This window comes from Anser cygnoides, chromosome 2, assembly GCF_040182565.1.
Source record: "Anser cygnoides isolate HZ-2024a breed goose chromosome 2, Taihu_goose_T2T_genome, whole genome shotgun sequence".
Taxonomy (NCBI): Eukaryota; Metazoa; Chordata; class Aves; order Anseriformes; family Anatidae; genus Anser; species Anser cygnoides.
In genome coordinates this window covers 158,096,919-158,112,188 of record NC_089874.1, presented here as the reverse complement: position 1 = coordinate 158,112,188, position 15,270 = coordinate 158,096,919, and the positions used below count along the sequence as shown (strand labels likewise).

At 39.5% G+C, this 15,270-nt stretch overlaps 1 protein-coding gene across 6 annotated transcripts in view; it reads left to right on the top strand.

Annotated features, from left to right (window-relative positions):
• Positions 1-15,270, top strand: part of FAM135B (family with sequence similarity 135 member B) — a 204,799-nt gene that overhangs the window by 22,390 nt on the left and 167,139 nt on the right. Inside the window, exon 2 of one of the 6 annotated variants that reach the window (XM_066990767.1) lies at positions 11,041-11,122. The exons of the other annotated variants lie outside the window; for them this stretch is intronic. The gene's annotated coding sequence lies outside the window, so the exon portion shown is untranslated. The remainder of the gene's footprint in view (positions 1-11,040; positions 11,123-15,270) is intronic. 6 annotated transcript variants of the gene reach the window in all.

Genomic DNA, 15,270 nt, shown 5'->3' with positions numbered 1-15,270 from the left:
GCTTGCAGAATCAGGGTCTTTGCACTCTGTGTCTCCAAAGACCTTGCGGTGTATGTCTGAGTTGTGCTTACTTGGGACGCTGCCTCATCTGACTTGTTCAGGATAACCCATTTTGTCATATGATAACTGAAACTGACAAAAAAAAAAAAAAAAAGGATGAGGAATAGTGAATTTTCCTTTTGTATTTCAGAGATTCTTCGGTCTCGTGTGGCCAAATCTCTTCATGCAAAGGATCGTTTTGTTTCATTTCATATTCCTAGATGTTAGTGGCTGTCTCCCAACACAAAGATTGCTTTCAATAAGCAAGCCAGTTCTATTTTTATGCCTACCTTGCTGTGTGCAAGCTGGAAGTTGCTTCTTACTGCAGCAAGCTCCCTACTGTTGCGATGAGCCTCGAAGAGTCTTGGGCTTTCACGTACCTGAGCTTTGTGGCTGCATTCCACATGCCTGTGTTACCTGAAGTGACTGTTTGTTATAATGAAAAATGCTATTTTTCAGCCCACTGATTTATTTGGAGGACTGGGGAGAGGCTGCAGATCTTTTCGACTGCCACAAAATCTAATAAACTAGTAGATCTGTGCATGTTTTTGAAAGCCAACTGAACTGCTGCTTAAATTTGTTTGATTTTACTAGAAATGCAAGGAAGCGCATTTTGGGAGCAATCAGTCCAGTGGTGCCAACTCAGTGTTTGACAGAAAGCATGAAGAAATACCACAAAACAAAGCACAGTGATTTGGAGCGCATTGCAGATAGCAAAGTCTAATTCCCTGTGGATTTGTTTGCTCAGGTTCAGGCACAATTTTTGCACACTGTTAGCCTGGACACCCTCTACTCTGGATGTTGTGTCTCCACAATCAGGCTAGACTGCAACCAGACTTGAATTGCCATGTCTCCAGGTTGACTTCAGCATCACGTTTTGTCTGGAAAAACAGAAATCAATTTCTTAGGTGTTGGAAACAAATTCCATTTGGTGCTTTTTCACTAGTAGAAAGGTGATTTTACTTGATTCCTTCTCTGATGAGACAGCACTTTACTTGAGCTCTCTGGTCTGACACCCAGAAAAGAAACATTTGTTTGGGCTTTGTCAACCCAGTAGACCACAACTGATAATTCCCTTGTACCTTTTGTACAGTTTCTGAGCTACAGTAACACTGCTCTTCCTCCACTGGTGATTTGAGTTGTCAATGACTCAGGGGTGAGCCAGACTGATCTGTGCCCAAATCACCCCTTCCTGCGGGTCACTGTCCTCCTCTGATCAATGCAGAGCGAGGTGGCAGCACTTTGTGGCCAATTAATTGTCAGAGTGACTTTAATGGTAATGGTGAATATGAGACAAATTAAGGAGTTCAGGGGCTGCTTGGAAGCAAGAATTGAGTTTGATTAGAGATTTAAGTACACTCACTGACAACTATCCGCATAGTGAAAATGTAAGGAGTTTCAGCTGGTTCTGGTAATTTAAATTATTGAAACCTATCCCCAGGCATGGAAGCAGAGAAGCTTTTTCTCCATACCTGCTTTCCCCCTGCAGTAATGCTGAGGCACCTGAGATAGACGCGTTCAACGATTCCAGTCAGTCACCGAGGGCAGGTGAGGTGGCTTCTTCAGAAGTCTGCTTACCTAAAACGATCCGCTGGTGCCTAAATGAGACAAACACCACCATGAAAGTTAGTTTGTCAAGACAGGCACTCTCTGAAGTCAGGTCAAGAAATCTATTGGCTTGAATAAGACCAGGATTTCACCTGCTAATTTTTCAGAATTAAGTGTTCAGAGGCTTATTGTTGGACAATCAATAGCTGCTGCAAGAAGAGTTAGCGCAGACGGAGGGTGAATATCTCTGTAGCCATTTCAGATGTGACTTTTTATTTTTTTCCCCAGTTTGTGTGCATCTAGCAATTTCTTAATTATAGTACCCAGCACTTACAGCTATTTACCTCTTCAAAGCACTGCACAATTATTAACAAATTAATTACTGCTTCATTGCCCTGTGAAATAATACCCTGATAGTTGTCTGATTATTGGACTGTCATCCAGTGAATGAGAATAACCCTGTTGGTTATAATACCAGGTCACCTATGGTAGAACATTCAAATATATTTTTGCCAAGAGAGACAGGTGAGACCACACGTTCTGATGATTTACATTGCAAAGTTTATTTGATGATACAATAAAAATCCTGTAATGTGGCGGTTAACTTGGGTAGAACGGGAAGAGTGAAGGGATGTTACTTCAGTCAGTGGAGCAGTCATGGGAGCTGCTTATATGAGAAATCACTCTGGTAGGAGTGGTTTAACAGAGGACTGTCATCTCTGCAAGCTCCTCCACAGAAATGGGAATGGAAATGCTGTGGTTGAAAAGAATAATGTCTGAAATGTTGCAATTAGAGGAAGGTTAAGGGGTACAGAAAGTCCAAACTATCTTTTTTGGAAAAGGGGAGCTTCCGTTTCATTAGTATTCTCACTTTGCCTTCTGCAAATTTAAGTAGTTCCTTCTAAGAAAATATGATCTAACGTGAGGATTAATTAGACTGTTAACCACATTTATCTCCTTTACACAAGAGATCATTCCCTGATGAGGGGGGGAAAAGGGATGTTTTATAACGAGTAATGAAAATATGGCAATTTAGGGAATTAACATAGTGTAGTGGCTGACGCAAATGTTTTTCTATTTATAAGACTAAATATGTTAGGCTGTCAGAGCCTCAAGAGCTAAATGCTGGGAATGATGGACCCCTATTGCCAAGGCTGTACAAACAAGCAAGAGGAAGAGCTGCTTGCTGAGGGCTAAGAAGAGATCTAAATGACATGGGAATTGTTCAGTGCCTCATAAAGCTCCAGTTTCTGTGCCCCTCTTATGAGTTCTACAAGTTGCAGCTATATAAATGTATTTATCAGATTTAGGAATCTTTAGGGTTTCCACTTGATAACTTTGAATAGATTTTTTTTTTTTTGGTAGAGGTTCACCATTCACCACTTGCGAGCGGTGACAGTGGATACTTAGGTTATTGGCATGAAAAGGCAGCTTCTCTCTCTAACAGCTTTCTTGTGCTTCCTGCATGTGTTGTCTAATGGACACCATGCTGATTTGGGTTAATAAAATGGTGGGATTAGAAATCAGCGGTTGCCTTGTGAGGGATGCAGCCACACATCTCTTGTAAGAATTAGACTTGTTGTCCAATTGGCCTCCAAGGCACTGGGAAAAAGCAGTAAATTCCTGCTCAGAAAGTGCCCTCCCTTTGTTTCAGACAGTCACAAATGTGTTGTGTGAACCACGGAGCTGACCTACAAATGTTCCTAAGGCATGTGGATTGGGGTGGTGCCCTGTCAATTTGATGCTGTGGACACAACTGAGATTATGGGTTCTTCTGTAAACTTCTTTGTAAACTCCCCCCTTAGCCCTTCTTCTTTTGTTCACTACTCTCACTGCTTGATGGATTTGTTCTTCTTTGGAACTTTATTTATTTTTTTTTTATTTTTTTAAAGCAGGTTACGCATCTGTTTTTCTGATAGTGTATCTCTTTTCTCCAGCTTTTAGCTGAAGTTTCTGCTAGAGAGACTGAGTCAATGATTTGGCCACTAGATTGCTCTTGCCAGATTTGTTCCTTGCCATCAAAATAAGACTGACAGCATGTCTCTGTGTTTTTTCATTTAAGAGAATGGATCTTCCTAGCTAACAGAACCCTAAGCAAAAGGGATAGTTTTCCTGTGAACAATGTTTATGTATATGAAATTATTTCATTCCGAAGATGTAATTAAGATCTTGCTTTGTGGGGCCAGGAATAATGTCGTCAAAATTTTAGTTTGTTCTAGCACTTTAAAATTTAGCATTTAGATTTATTTATTTTATTATTTTATTTTTTTCCAAAAGATTAATGCAGAGTTGTAGACTAAATAGTTCAGTACATCCTATTTACATAACCTTTTTGCTGGGCTGGATTCCAGATTTTCTTGATTTCATATGTTTTATATCTCCTCAAGAGAGATTAATTCTATGTTAATTACCATATTAGGGTCAGCTAAGTTAACAAATATGGTTTGTGATTTACGTAACTTTAACAGCACTTTACCTGGTAGCTTTTTAAAATAAAATGTTTGACTACATTCGGGAAAGATTTTTTAAGAACCTTTTTTAAAAAAAAAAAACTTTTTTTTCAAAAAAAACTAAAATAATGAGAGACTGAGAAGCAGTCTACTCTACTCACTGGCTGCATTTCTAATTTTCCTATTTTAGAATACATTAGAAACTCCCCAGGCTCTGCTACTAACTGCAGTGGGAGATTATCTGGGTGTACATGTACACACCTCCACTCAGATGTCTGAATATGGAGCTGAATCCCATATGAAGAGGTTCTTTAAATATTCTCTGTCATTGCATGGTTATATGTTCCTGATAGTCAGCTCTTGCTCTTTGTTTCAATGTTGTCGTCGAGTGTGTTTTCCATGTTGACTTTGAACACCATTTCATGAGTAGTCAATGTAATCTTTATACCATGGCATTACTAATAGTTATACCATGACTATTTTGTATCACATTTCCCTGTGTCCCTTTGTGTTGGTGTTTTTCAGCAGTGGTAGCAATCTGCACTACTTGTGATTTTCATAATTTCATCCAAAGTCCAAGAAATATTTCTGTGATTGTCTGTACCAAAACCACCTTGATCTCATACATTTCACTCAGGTGTTATAAAGCCAATGAATTCTTGCAGACCTCAGATGAAGTATGGATGTGCCCCACTGGAGAACCATAGTTTTGCTGAAGCAGGGTCTTCATCCTAATATTGATCCTCCTGTGTTAAAAGCTATGTAAAGCTCACTACAGACTCAAAACAGATATGCATTCAGATTAATTTTTGGGGAGGCTGATGCATTTTTGTAGATAGGTTAACACACTACAGAAATACAGGTTGCAACCCCTTTAAACTATTGTGGCTCAAACTCATTACCAGAAACACTGACCCTGTGGGAACCTGACTTCTTTGTAAGGCACTTTTCCCCTGTCTTTCATAAAATCCAGTTCTGCTCTACCTTCCTACTGGAGTTGGTCAGATTGCACTCATAAAGCAAGTGCAGAATTCATTCTGTGCTGATTACTCTTTATTGAAATTTCCTACATTTAGTCTTTAAAATGATCTCCCACTGTTTTATTTAGAATCTGTTTTTGTAAAAAAATCTGCTGTTTGGCTATTCTGACAGACAGATGCTATTTAAAAGCAAAAATGGTAGAAGAAAATAGTATGAAGATCCCAGTGTAGATTTGTCTCTGAAGCAATAAACTCTGACCAGGTCATAGTTGCTTCCATGAACTGTCATGCTGTGTGCAATGTTTAGTATATATTTATTCTAGTATGTAATTGTTTTAGTATATTTTAGTATATAATGCTTCATTGAAGCATTAATGATTTTGAAAGACTCACTGTCTGCCTGTAACCAGTGGTATGCATGAGAGTTTCATAAGTGTTTAAAGAGATTCCAGGTCTAGGAAAATAGAAACATAAAAAATCATGAGACTGCAGTGGGGAAAAAAAGCAGGTTGTAGTTATTTGTCATCCAAGTACTTCAGCCAGTTTCCCACACTGTCAAATCCCAAGGTATCTTGCTGAATATTGGTTAAAGGAAACGCTTATGGGATGAAGTGAGAATGGATGGTAAGCACTCATGGAAAGCTGTTCAATACCAGCAAGCTGGAGCACAAAAGGCCTGGTATGATGGAAGAAGAAAGTACTGGGAATAGCATAAGAAAAATACTTTCTGAAGTACTTTCCTGGGATTCATAGCTCTCATGCATTTCGTTGTAGCCTTTGAGCCAAGTGAGTGCTATTTGTTCCTTTTTTTTTTTTTTCATAAAGGGAGTAGAAACATAAAGAAGCTAAATGACTCATCCAAAGTCAGCTAGAAAATGTGTAACAACATAGGAAAAAAATCAGATGTCTTTTATCACAAGGTTGCACAGTGTTCTTTCAATCATTCTTCCCCTTTGAGATGTGAGCAGAGTGCAAGGCTATTTTGTGTTGAATAAATATCTATGCAAGAATGGGGATGTGATATGAAGTTTTGGAAATGATACGGTGGCTGCGGGAAGCACAAATTTGAAAAACAGATCAGGTTTGCTGTGGGTCTAGCCAAGAAAAAAAATGGTGGAGAAATCCAAGTGGTAGCTAGCTCAGGTCTAACTTCAACACGCTGTTTGGAACTAATAGAAATGATGGTTAGAGTGACGTTTTGTCTCTTGACCAATTATACTAGCTGAAGTGACTAAGAGGAAAACAGGCAAAATTCATAGGCAGATAAATTTTTAATGTTTCATAAGAGTTTCCAGCCTTTATGTTGTTTCCTTTGATTGGAAATTAGCTACTGAATTCCTTCTGAGCTCTTACTGGCATCCATGAGTGACAGCAGTTACTCTTCGCTATATATGAAAATCCACAGGAGACTGGCAGGTGATGGACAGATTTTAATTTCATTTCTTCTCAGCTGAGTTATGAAAATGTGATATTTCTCTGCATAAACCTCAGAAATTTCAACTCATACAGAATACTGAAACATGTCCCTTCAGAGATCAGGCAACCAACCCCAAGCAGATATATTTTATCTACTGTCCAAGAATAGCTGAAACATTTCAGTCTTCAATAGCATCAAACAACTACACGATGCCTTGGAGATCATCTAATGATGATGAGGAATGTAGTTTGTTAGACAGCTCTTCTGATCCATTTGAACTGTATGAGATAAAAGCTCTTATGCATATAAGAGTGGAATTTTTCAGTGGAAAACCACAAAGTGACATTCCAGACACAGCAAAGCACTGTCATAAGTCTCACTATTCTGTCCATAACAAATATTTTCTTTGAATATTTTTTCTCTAATGCAGATAGTGAAATGAATGGCTAGAAACAACAACTAAGCTGAAAAGGTTAAAAAAAATTAAAAATTCCAAACCCGTAAAACCGTAATTCTGTAACAGGAATCACGATTGTTTTGAGATTTCTGCTGATTTTGAGCCATTCTTGGAAGAGAAAACCAAGGAATCCAGTTCTGATGGGGCTTGCTGCAGAAGTCCAGGCTTTAGCAGAAATGCACCTTGATGTCTGACTGGTTTTGCTTCTGTAACTTGTTTCAACGCTGTTCATCTTTGTCAGCATCATTAAACTTGAGGGTGCCCTTTTTGGGTTTGGATTTGAGCCAGCAATTTAAAAGGGTGCTCCTTCAGCAGCAAATACTAATGCTCGAAGTGAGAGATGAGACAACAGCACAGTGACTGGCTGCAATTTGAAGCATTTTCAGTACAAATGACAAAAACACTTAAAACCACAGGGTCTGCTTTTCAGTGTTGACATGCACTTGGCATGTTTGTACAAGTCTTCATTCACCATCTCTCTGTGCTTCAAATAAGCACTCAGGATATTTTCAGACACGCTGTGGCAGAGGATGAGCTCAGATATGGAAAAAACCCCTGCTATTATCAGGACTGTTGCAGGGATTGCTAGCCACGCTCATAAAAAAGAGGAATATGTTCTTCTAGAGGTTTAGATTTAGCTATTAGATATCATCATCATCCAAACAAGAAGCCTGGAAGTTATATAAAGAACTGCCCTGTATTTGCGGTATGTAATTCAGCGGGTGTGTATAATTTAGTGCATGTGTCTGTGCATATGCACGCACACATGTTGGTAGGCATATGTCTTCTTTCAGTCTAGAATAAACATATTTTAAACAAGCATCAGCCTCAGCCACAGGGTTTCTTTCCTTCTAGTGTCTGTGGTCTGTTGACTAAGGAAATCCTTCACTAGTGGTACATCTTCATAACTTGTTTACAGCTAGGTACTTAAAGACTGCATTCCTGTTGTGGTTTAACCCAGATGGCAGCCGAGCACCACAAAGCCGTTTGCTCACTCCTCCCGCAGTGGGATGGGGGAGAGAACTGGAGGAAAAAAAAAAGTTGAAACTCATGGGTTGAGATAATGACAGTTTAATAGGACAGAAAAGGAAGGGAAAATAATAATAATGGTGATAAGAATATACAAAACAAGCGATGCACAATACATCGCTCACCACCCGCTGACCAATACTCAGCCAGATCCTGCGCAGCACCAGCCCCCTGCTCCAGCCAACTCACCCAGTTTTATTGCTGAGCACGATGTTAGATGGTGTGGGACATCCTTTGGCCAGTCTGGGCCAGCTGTCCTGGTTCTGTCCCCTCCAGCTCCTGGTACACCACCAGCTTCATTGCTGGCAGGGCAGCACGAGATGCTGGTAAGTCCTTGGCTCTGTGTGAGCACTGCTCTGCAACAACTAAAACATCGGTGTGTTATCAGCATTATACTTATCCTAAATCCAAAACACAGCACCATACTTACTAGGAGAAAATTAACTAGCTACTAGGAGAAAATTAACTCTATCCCAGTCCAAACCAGTACAATTCCTTAACCCTGCTGAGGACTAAAAAAGAAAGTACTATTTCTTATTGAAATGTAGCCACCTCTTTGCAATGAGAAAACAGTCTGAGCTGTTGACAGGTGGAGAGGAATGAAGACAGACTTCACAAAATGAAGCATGTAGATACCTCCCATGTGCACTTCTTGCGGCAGTAAAGTGTAATAATCCACTCACTCCACTCAGCTGGGGTTTTATATGTTGCAGAATATAAAAACTTTATATATTTTAGTGAGATGATCTCTGGGAAGGAGGGATGGGAGCTGTTTCATTGTTTTCAGTAGCTGACTGAGTATAAAAGGATTAAGAATTTAATTATGAATTTACCAAAAACTGAATTAATTTGGTACTTCAAATTCAAGACAGCTTCCTGGTACTTCATCTCTCATCTTCGCTAGTTAAATGCCTAGGCATATATCACCATGTTTGTACACCAGGTTGACAGAGTATCTGATGTCCAGGCTAAACCTGAGCTTTCTTTACTGAAATGCACTTACTGAAGCATCGATAGTGGATTGTTGGTTCTGAGGTTGCTAGATCACATGCAGTCTATTGCTGAATATTGGCTTTCACATACAAAATAAGCTGCAAAAAGGAAGAATTTACCTTGAAGTTTTCTAGTCTTGCGTAACTCATCAAAACAAGAGGCAAAATTTCTTTAGGGTTGAGAGAGGACTTTAGCATGGGAAAAGAGAGAAACAACTTTTTCTCATCCTGTAAATAATTCCATTGACCCAGGTTGCTCAATGTATATGCAGGCCAACAAGGTATGGCTCCTAAAGTCAATTTTCATGTGTACCAAGGGTCTAAGGAAGATAACATCTCTCACATCTTCCTGCTGCAGCTCAAGCTGGGCCAAGATTTGTGTTTCCCATAACCCACTGTCATGGGTTGCTGGTCTTGGGATTTTGAAGTGGATGACTAGCAGCTATTTTCATTCAAAAAATCATGTTTAGATGTAAGGGAAAAGTTTAAAGGACTCGAGACAATTCCTCTAAAATCTTCAGTTATGGACTGGTACGTGCATTTGTGGTAGCAGTTTGTCTAAGCTGGACATGCAGTAGTCATCTTCCTCTTATAGAAGATTTTGGGACTGTGTACATTCTCAGATTCATACAGTCATAGAATGGTTTGGGTTGGAAGGGACCTTAAAGATTGTCTAGATCCACCCCCCCTGCCATGGGCAGGGACACCTCCCACTAAATCAGATTGCTCAAAGCCCCATCCAGCCTGGCCTTCATATCCTGCTCAGATTTGCTTTGCTCCCATTTGACCTCTGTGGTAATATTATTCAATAGCTGACTGCAGATTATAGATCTAAACTCTTGGATGGAGGAATCATCCATATGTCAGACGACACCTGCATTTTTATATTTCCACTATCCTTCTCCACCTTTTTAAATAAAGAATTTTTTGTCCTTTCTCTTTTCTAAAAAGCTATTTTTAAATAAATGCTCTCCCACTAGGATGCAATGTAAGTAATTAACTAAGCAGAAAGTTTTTATATCATAAATCATGATATCATAAATCATGAAATATATGAAATATATTATGATAATATATCATAAATCATGCTTTCACATACCGGTGAGTCGCACGATATTTACTCTATGTGAAAAAAGACAAGTTTAACATTTTGTTCTGCAGTCTGCAGCTCTTATCAATTTAATGTCCAGTGATGACTGTTGATAGGAAAGCAGCAGTACACTTAAAAATCCTAGGAGAAGGTTATTGCCTCTTGACCACATCACAGATGCTTTCAACTCAGTTAAATGAATAAATGCTTTACTGTACACACATGAAATTGCAGAGCTTGCTCCTTAAAGCAGTATCAAAATTTGTCACATGCACATTAGTTGAAATGGAAATTTATGCAACATACTGGTTCTCTGCACATATAGTAGCCTTGTGTACGTTAGAGTTTACGTGACCATACATTTGTTGTGTAGTTAAATACCTGCTCTAATGAGCATGCCTGGCTGTGCTCTGTTGTAAAAATCATCTTTTATTTATTAAATGAGAGCTGTGGTGATACGCTGACTGCACAGAAATAGATCATTGGCGCGTGTGTTTAGAATAAACACCAGTTCAACTGGCTAAATGACTTTGAACTACTAATGGGAGATTTTTACAATAAAAGAAATTAGCTTCTATTGTTCCCGCAATTTAGACTATGAAAAATCCATTGAAATGTTAATCTCTGCCATGACCACTGCTGGCTAACAATTGTGTTTATGTCCTCTTAGCAACATTAAATGGCTCCTAAAGCAGCTATATTGGCATTTCAGGCTCTTCCTGGCACGAAAATTATACAGTGGGATGGGAGTGGCTTCTGAATTGGTGGGTTGTTTCAAAAAGAGGATGTACCACAAATATTATTTGTTTAATAGCTGTCTGAAAAAGCAGATGTGCAGATAATGTATTGAGCTAAATGAGGTGTTGAAAGGGTTAGGCATTTGCTTGCGCGGCACATGCATACTTCACTAACAAGACTTCCAGGCGGGCTGTTTACAGGTGGTTTTCAGTAATTATTAGTTACTTAGATTATTAGTGACTTGCTGATGTTAAAGTACCAGTGTGCTTTATTTTAAAGTACTTTGTTTTGTGGGCATAGGGGCTGATTTCCAGATGAGCTGGGCTTCCACAGATTGCAGCTAATGGGAGCTGCAGGTGTTCAGAAGATCTTTAAAGAAGAGGTGAGCAAAGAGACTTCAGAAAATCTCTGATTTGCCTGCAGTGCTGTTGCAGCTGCAACCCCCCGCCTCCTCCCACTTCTGGAGTTAAGTAACATCAAGGCTCAAGTGCCATCCGTGAGATTTTAGGAATTTAAAATTCTCTATTTGGGTGGTTTGATTGCTAGAGAAGACTACCCAAAGTAGAACTGAATCTCCCGTTTCCCAGGAGAGAGCTCTGCCAGCGATGCAGAGGGTTTTCTGTTTTAGAATGGGTCTTTCTTGATTTATTTAAATTTTCCTATTTTGTATTTTAAAAATTAAACACTAATGAGAATGGGGTTGGAGCCAATGTCTCTTGCATGCCCTCCAATTCTTTAAACCCCACTTGAAGAGAAATTTTCTCTGTGTAATCAAATTTTTGGTTATTTATACACATTGGAACATGTCCACTGGGGGAAAGCCAGGATGAGGCATCCTAGAATTTCCCCCAATTACAGAACTGTAAGGATGGTGAGTACTGGGATACCTGCTGTAGTTAGGGGAGAAGTAGAATATCAAAGTCAGCACTTTGCCTCTCACAAATGACCTAGCCACTGGGACGAGCAGGGACACTCTTTTTCTTCTCTCCTCTTTTTTATGAGATATATCTTGCTTTTAATAAAATTGCCTATCAGAAGAGAAAAAAAAGTTTCACTTACCGTTTATTTTTATTTTTTTAATAATCATATGTGTTTGCTATTTATATGAATTTATTTTGGGGAAGGATAGGGTGATGAAAGGAACAACGTTTTAGTTTAAGCTGATCTTTATTTCACTCAGCCAGTGAATTGCATCCTCTTCTACGTCTTCTCATTCATCCTCCTTTAGGATATTTCTCCATGTTCAGCTATTTCACGACACAATTGTTAGAGAAAACCCAGGAAAAAGGTGTTGATCCTTCTGTTGCAAAAGCCAACCTATGGATGTTAGCAGTGGAGGAAACAGTACATTTCTATTTAACACATTTATTCTTTGTTTTGTTTTGATTCCAGGGCATGTACAGTAGCTAATCCTCCCCTACAGTTTTAAAACAGAGTTCTACCAAGTAATGAGATGGCAGCTACTAGCCAGCATGTTCAGCTTTCACCGTCTCTCAATATGCTTAAAAATAGGTTCAAAATGTAAACATAGAAAGTCATATTACTGTGATGAAGCTTTTTGGATAGGGCTGACCCTATCTGACTATTCGCTGATTCACATATTGCTGTGCTGTGTGAGTGCAGGTATACGTTTATGATTGCAGCCCCGACAGACTCTTTCTCTAAGTCTGCCTTATACCAACATCACTGGGTCTTTCACTCCCATTTCTTCCACTCCTAGTATTGCACCCCAAATTGTCCCCAGGTTGACCTGGGCAACTCAATGTAAGGAACAAAATGGGTGCTATGAGTCTACAGAGCTGCAGCTTATCCTCACCCTGGGCTTCCCCCCTTCCCTCCTCCTGCTCTGTGTGTGTGCACTGCTTCAGTTACCCTTCTGCACCAAAGCAAGAAATGATTTGGGTGAGTCGGTACAAGCTGTGAGTCTCACAGTTGTGAGCAACTCTGCGTAGGCATTTGCCAGGGGCCTGCTATTAAAGCTCATAGCGCTGCAGAGCTTCCACCTACTTCCCTCTTGAGATACTACCTACAGCCCGTTTAGTTTGACTGATTGTTCTTAGACTGTGATCTCAACTTTGCAGAGTCCTGGGCTATGAGGAAAGGACATCATGGAGGTGGATCTGATAGCCCTTGTAATAGCACTTGAAGATTATTTTTTCTTACAGTTGTGACTGCTGAGTTACGTGTTGAATTTTTGCTCCAAAATATTCTTGCTCCTAAAAACAGGGCCACAATAGCTCTGTTGATGGCTTTCTTCGCATTTGATGTCTTTCCCTACATAAGCCCAGAAAATATGTCCCTTCATGGTGTCCTCCTCCCATTTATCCTCCTGTAGTAGCAACACAGATGTGTAGTCTATAATGCCCTGATTTAGCTATGTCTCTTAGGAGGATCATCCTTATGCTGTAGGTTTACAGGTAGCTTTAGCAGGCATCATGATTAGATTAAGCTGCTTGTCACGATATGACTGCACAGGACTGCAAAACTTGGTCATCCATTTACAGACTAATTTTAGTTGGAAGAGACCTCTGGAGATGATCTGGTCCTACCCCTGCTCTAGGCAGGTCTGCCTTTGTCAGGGTGATCAAGGCCACGTCTTGCTGAGTTTTAAATATGTTGGATGGACATTCCACCACCTCTCTTTCCAGTGTGCAACCGCTCATGTACTGAAAAATATTTTCCTTACATTTGACCATAATTTCCTTTGCTGTAGCTTATGTCCATTGTCATCTAAGCAAAATAATTTGGCTGATTTCATCAACGCCGTCTCACACATAAGGTGATTCTTTATTTATGCATTTCTCAATTTCTCAGTGAACAGAAAGTATTGTTGTACAGAAGTTCATTTATTTATTTTCAGAAAAGAAGGACAGCATTTTAACATCATGGATTTAAGCCGCCTTTTGTGTAAATCTTGGGTGCACTGAGTGATGCCCATTAGAATACATTTGTAAAAGAACCATAGCTTCTAGCAGGAGGGGCAGCTTGACGACTTTGCCCGCATCAGTCAGGATAACAGAGAGGCTGGTACCATGAAGAACCACTTATTTTCAATTGTTGAATACCCAGTCCCATCACACTCGCTTAATTCCTCATCTGTGAGCCAAGCAAGCCTAATAAATTAGATTGAGGATGTTGATGTTAAAATAGCATATGTTCAGAGATACTTAGGTAAGCAGAGAGGGAAGTGAGTGAGGTATCTGACTCCGCAGAGCTGTTAAGAAGGTGAGAAGTCATTCTTGTGAAGGGTCAAGACAGGAGTTCTTTAACAGATTAAGGCAACTGGTTTTGAAATGTCACCACAAATCTTATACATAATGGTGCAGGTTTGACCCTTTCTAAGTGTAATTGAGCATAGCTCCATTGACTTCCCTGTATCTCCGCTAGATGCCAGATGAGCATCTTGTCCTTAGTTTATTTTCATGTTCATTTAGTGCCTGCGGCACAATGATATCACAGTTGCTGTGCAGGGAATAGACTGTGCTGAACAAATATCACAGCTCATACTGGAGGAAGAAATTGTGATGAAATATTTTCATATCAGGAAATGCTGTTTTTGTCAAAAAAAGGTAGTAATTGTACAAGAAGGTGTTGATTGTGATGAAATTTTGCTTTGAGGAAAGAAAACACACACACACCAGAACTGACACATATTAAAACACATTAGCAATGTCCAAATCATCTATTTTAAAAAATGGAATATCAGAAGTTTCTTTTCATTCCAAAACAAACCACGACAAAAAGCCACAACAGATTCTGTACTTCTCTTGCTGTTGGGAGTGGGGTGGGAGGGATGAGGGGGATGAGAGGGGACATAGGAAGGGGGGGAGAGAGATAAGAAAAAATGCAGGGGGGAAAAAAAAAAAAAACAAAAACAATCCTCCCAATATTCTTTTACTGAAACTCTGCCATGGGAAATGTCAAAATTTGACAACAATTCTGATATATAATCCAACCTTTAATTCTGAAAGTGACCTAATATTGCTTTTGTTTGGGTTCTAGTGTATGAACAGCATGGCCAGGGAGATTTCTAGCCTTTGCTTTCTCTTCTTGCATCTCTAAACATACAGAGAAACTTGGGCCTGCAGGAAGGACTGACCAAGAGGGACTTCTTCCTGGAGCTGTACTCCATGCTTCATAATTCCATTGCAGGTTCTCCATTTATCGAGAAATGATCATTTATCATTTATATACAAGGAATCAGAGACTAATTTAGGTTGGCTTCTAGAAGTCCTAGTCCAAATCCCCGCTTAAAGCAGAGCTACCTTCAAAGTTATGTCAGGCTGCTCAGGACCTTGTTCAGCTTTGAGTATCTCCAAGGATGGACATCCCACAGCCTCTCTGGTCTCTTGCTCCTCTGATCAAAACGTATACATGCATGCACACAAACATTTCTGTCATTTGTCACCTTGATTTTGACCTTCAGAATTAAATCATTCTGTGCTTTTAGAGATCTTCCTTTAAATCTTTAGAAATTAGAATGTATGCGTTTTTATTTTTGCCTTTTGTAACAAAAGATGAATATTCCTA